Source organism: Eubalaena glacialis, chromosome 5 (genome assembly GCF_028564815.1).
Source record: "Eubalaena glacialis isolate mEubGla1 chromosome 5, mEubGla1.1.hap2.+ XY, whole genome shotgun sequence".
NCBI classification, from domain to species: Eukaryota; Metazoa; Chordata; class Mammalia; order Artiodactyla; family Balaenidae; genus Eubalaena; species Eubalaena glacialis.
This window is the reverse complement of record NC_083720.1, coordinates 107,112,853-107,117,888: the sequence shown is the minus strand read 5'-3', so window position 1 is coordinate 107,117,888 and position 5,036 is coordinate 107,112,853. Positions and strand designations below refer to the sequence as shown.

Genomic DNA, 5,036 nt, shown 5'->3' with positions numbered 1-5,036 from the left:
TGCTGAAGCTGGATGACGGCACAAGAGGGATTTCTTATGCTACTCTCTCAACTTTTAGGTATGTTTAAATTTTTCTATGATAAGAAGTTAGCTCTGCAACTGCATAGCACAGGGAGATCAGCTTGGTACTTTGTGACCACCTACCTAGAGGGGCGGGATGGGGGGGTGGGAGGGAGGGAGATGCAAGAGGGAAGAGATACGGGAATGTATGTATATGTATAACTGATTCACTTTGTTATAAAGCAGAAACTAACACACCATTGTAAAGCAATTACACTCCAATAAAGATGTTAAAAAAAAAAAAAAGAAGTTAGCTCTGTCTACTGAAAAGGTCTAAAATCAGTGACCACACCTACTGTCAGGTTGTGAGCTCTAAATATCCTTCACCAATAAAAAAAAACTAGGGGTCCTTACAGAAATGGCCAGATTCAGGTTCAGTTCAGGACATTTATAAGATGAGCCTTAGATATCTTGTGCCAAAAATCGAAGAAGCCACCAAACTATAATAGGGTTATGTCAAAAGGACATAAGAGCCAGCTTGGCCAAAGATGGAATAATCTGAGCATAAAAATAATCACTTCAATTCACTGAAAATAATTGTATAAAAATGTATGAGTCATAATGATATTCCAAAAGAGAGAACGAGAGAGCAAAAACAAAAAGTTAACAAGAACTCATCAGAAATCATTAGAGGTAGTTAGAGCACTGACTTTTTATTTTGAAAATGACAATTATAGAGAAAGAAATAAGCTTTTATCTCATCAATCCTGTGTAATTTATTTAAAATAGCCCTAGTTGATGAAGGAAAGTTACTTAGAGAAAAATTGCAGAAAGTAAATGTAAAAGAAATGGTAGAATGAGAAAAAGCCATTAAGAGAAAAAACTATCAGTTTTTTTTGACAGACCTTAACAATGGGAGGATCAACTTGCCACCACCAAAACCAATGATCCAACTTAAGCATCACTAAAAGTTGGTCAGCCACTTACTATGAGCCTTTAAGTATGATGCAATATGGAGTAAACAGCATAAGTAGTCTTGTCAAAAAATTCAGTCTAAATCTAATTAAAGCTTTCAAACCAACTTCTAATTTAAGAAATATAGGCGATAGAGACAAGTTAAACAATACCACAAGGAAGCAATACCACAAGGAAATAAGTAGACAAATGCAGAATATTAATCATTCCTCAAGACCTGAGACAAATGACCCAGTTTCTCCAATAAATCAATGGCAAAGGGGAAAAAAGGAGGTGAGACTGTTCTAGATTAAAATAGAGCAAATAATCTAATAAGTGTGATAATAACTGTGACTCTCGTGTGCTTCCTGAATCAAATCATCCATGAAAAAAGACTTTTTTAATGCAATTGGAGAAACTTAAATGTGGACTACATATTAAATGATATTAAGAAAATATGTTAATTGAATTTAATATGATGTTAGCAGTGTCTTTATGTCAGAAACAAATCCTTATTTTTTGGTGGTACATATTAAAGGATTTATGGATAAAGTTACCTGGTGTCAGGAATTAATCTTAAACATACACAGAAAAAAGAAAGGGAAAGGAAAGAACAAACTGACAGATAAAACAAGGATGGCAAATGTTGATAATTATTCAATCTGGCAATGGAAATATGGTTCATTATTAAACTTGCTCCACTTTGGAGTAACTTGGAAAAGTGTACAGTCTTTTTTTCTTTTCAGATACCTAAATTCAGTCTGTTGAAGTTTGATATAAGTAATAAGGTGCCCAATATAGCTCAATTCTCCACTGAATATGGGTGGATGTTAAAACTTTTTTAATGTCAAGAATTCCCAAGAGTGTAGATTAAAGACTTCTCCAGACAAAGGACAAAGAGTTCAACCTCACTTGGAAACATTCTCTCACCTCCCTATGGGAGTAGTGGAGGAAGGCAGGATAATTATCTATCTATATTATTATAGAGAATTCTCTATAATGAGATAGATAGATAGGTATTATAAGGAATTTGCTCACATAATTATGGAGGCTAAGAAGTTCCAAGATCTGCAAGCAGCAAGCTGGAAACCCAGGAGAGCTGATAGTCTGTGTTCCAGTCCTAGGGCAGAAGACCTATGTTGCAGGTCAACCAGGTTCCCTCTTACTCGGCCTTATTTTTCTATTCAGGTCTTGAAGTGATAGAATGAGGCCCACCCATATTTGGAAGGGTAATCTGCTTTACTCAGTCTACTGATTCAGATGTTAATCTCATCCAGAAACACCCTCACAGACACCTAGAAAAATGGTTGACCAAATATCTGGGCATCCTTTAGCCCAGTAAAGTTGACACAGAAAAATTTTTTTTTAATTTTTTTATTTGGTCTACTAATTAGGCAAATATTTTTGTTGAAATTTGAAGGGTAAATTTTGATCTTCCATGATTTCAACCAGTAAACTCTTGCAAAATCTATCAAGTTAATGTTTATATTTTTAGTAAATAGGTTCAAAGCCATTGGAACTCTTCATATAGGAGATTTTTAAACAGGCTAAGAAAATCTGTTTCCAAATGTTCAGGTGTGCATAGTGGGTTTACTAAGTGATACATTGTGGCAGTTTAGGTTCTCAGAAGGGAGACACTTCTGAGTTTGGGGAGACGATGTTTTTCAGGGACCAAAACCTGTAAAGAGAAGAGAGAAGCAGCCAAATGGGGCAGGGGAGGAAGTAGAACTTCCATGGAGCCAGCAATGCCTAGATTATCCTTTTAACAGGGAAGTCTGGAACAGGTATGTCCTGCATTGGTCAAAGAGGACTAAGCCTTTAAACTCCCACATCATTCAGTTACCAGCTGAAGCTGACCTTGAAACAGCTCACAGCAGGAGACAGTCAGCTGACCTCAGTCCTCACAGCTGGGCAGCAGGTCCTTCTTTGATCTGGTCAGCTCATCTCAGAATCTCCCCCACACGTACATCATGTAAAGATGGAATTATTCCAAACATTCATTATTTTTAAATAGTCTCTTCATAATACAACTCCCTTCAAAAAAGTACTAATTTTCTTTCCTATTAAAATACCACATTTACCTTGAAGGGCCAGATTAAGTAAAATTTTAAAATTATCATTATCTGATAGGAACAGGTAGTGAAACAGTTTAATAAACAGCTGTGCTTGTTATATAAGAAAGGGACCTTTATCTTTTTTTTTAAGAAAAGTGTATACTCATCTATAAGTTCAACTCTTTTAAAGCCCATGATACAAGATAACCAATCAGTCTCACTGTAGTACAAAAGATTTCCATAATCATGCCACCTGTGATTACAATGCTTAGAGCTTTTATTATAGGTTTAAATTTGTTATTTTTATTAAATCGATCATGTTGTGACACCTGCTGTGCATGTGTGACCTCCATTTCACATTAAGTGTTTATGAATGATAGAGTAAATGAATTTGCCATCTCTGAAACTCATCTGTAACCTAGTAATACTTTTTAATTCCAGGCACTGCAGCTTGGTTATACATAATGCTTGTAGAAAACAGTGTTTTGATTAATGAAGTCATTTATTATTGAGAAAGATCTTTTCTGGTTCATATACCTTAGAGGCTTACACAAAAAGTAGAACTTTTTTGTAGATTTAATTATTGAAATAGAACCTAGCAAATACCACAAGCTTAAACTTTGGAGAAATATTGGTATTTTACTATATATCATGTCCTCCTTTACTGTGTAATTTGTTGTAACTTTTTTCATATCTTCAGCAATGTTCACTCTGCATCTTCTGATAATTCTTTATGTAAAAGGAATGCCTGTTGGTTTGGTGGATTCTTTCAGGCCTTTTACTGTAACAGAGTGAACAACTGCTTGTTGCCTTTGCAATTAAATAAGAAATGTTAAAGGAGGCTCTCAATGTTTTTATTAATTTTTAGCAAAGTTTTATAAAGTTCTGGATTGAGTATAACTTCAGACATTGCTGAACAGTTATAGAATTTGTCTTCCTGTTCTAGATACTTAGTGTTAAAATGGCCTGCTGATCATTAACCAGTGTATCAAGGGAAAATATACACCTCATGTGATATTCATGAATAATGACAGAGGATGTAAATCTCTATTTTAAATATTATTCTCGATTGTTAAAAAACTTTTTGGGAGCCTGCGGAAGGCGGCGGCGGCGGCGGCGGCACCTGCGAGCGGAGGCCCTGTGACAGCGAAGCTGCCGCGGGGCCCGCCGTGCGCCGGCGGCCCTGACATGGGCGCCCGCGGCTCCAAAGCCTGGGGCCTGTGGCCCTTCGCCTCGGTGGCGGGGGACGGCGGCCCGGAGGCTCTGTCGCTGAGCAATCTTTGGTGCGACCGCGAGGCTGAGCCGTGGCCCCCTTCGTATTCACGCTCCGCGGCTCCATGTTCCAGGACGAGGATGGGGATCTGGCTCATGAGTTCTATGAGGAGACAATCGTCACCAAGAACGGGCAGAAGCGGGCCAAGCCGAGGAGGGTGCATGAGAACCTGATTCCTCAGGGCATCGTGAAGCTGGATCCACCACCCGCCCCCCTCCCCGCCCCGCATCTACGTGGATTTCCCTGTGATCCTCTTTGAGGTGTGAGCCTGTGGGGGGGGGGCAGGCATAAACACCCCCTGCCCCAGCAAGAAACCCCCAGGCTCCAGGTGTGGCTTCCATTGAGGAACCTAGGCTGGGACCACAACATCAATAAACTCCCGTGGCCGGGAACCTTCACCTGTGAGCATGGCCGTCCCGCAGTGCTGGTTGGGTGTTGCTTTGTGTGTGGACGGAAGGTGGCCGGTGGCTGATGGCAGAGTTCCCAGTCCCCCTTTCCCAGCTATCCCTCCGAGGAGCATGGCAGGGCATATGCTGGTCAGGAATGCCTGGCTCCTGTGCCCTCGCCTGGCCTGCATTCTTGCAAGCTTGCCCAGGGCCCAGCCCTGCTGGAGGCTACAGCACTTTACAGGCAAGGTCTGCCTTCTTCCAGCCCCAGGGTGTAGGAGCTGTGCACAGGTGGGAACTTCCTTTCCCTCACTTCCTTTACCCTCTCGTTGGAGCATTTCAGCCGTTTGCCGCCTCGATTCCTCCAGT

The 5,036-nt window shown here is 40.3% G+C and overlaps 1 pseudogene; it reads left to right on the top strand.

Moving 5' to 3' along the window:
* Positions 1–4,196: 4,196 nt before the first annotated feature.
* LOC133092296 (tumor suppressor candidate 2-like) lies at positions 4,197–4,547 on the top strand (annotated as a pseudogene).
* Positions 4,548–5,036: the final 489 nt, after the last annotated feature.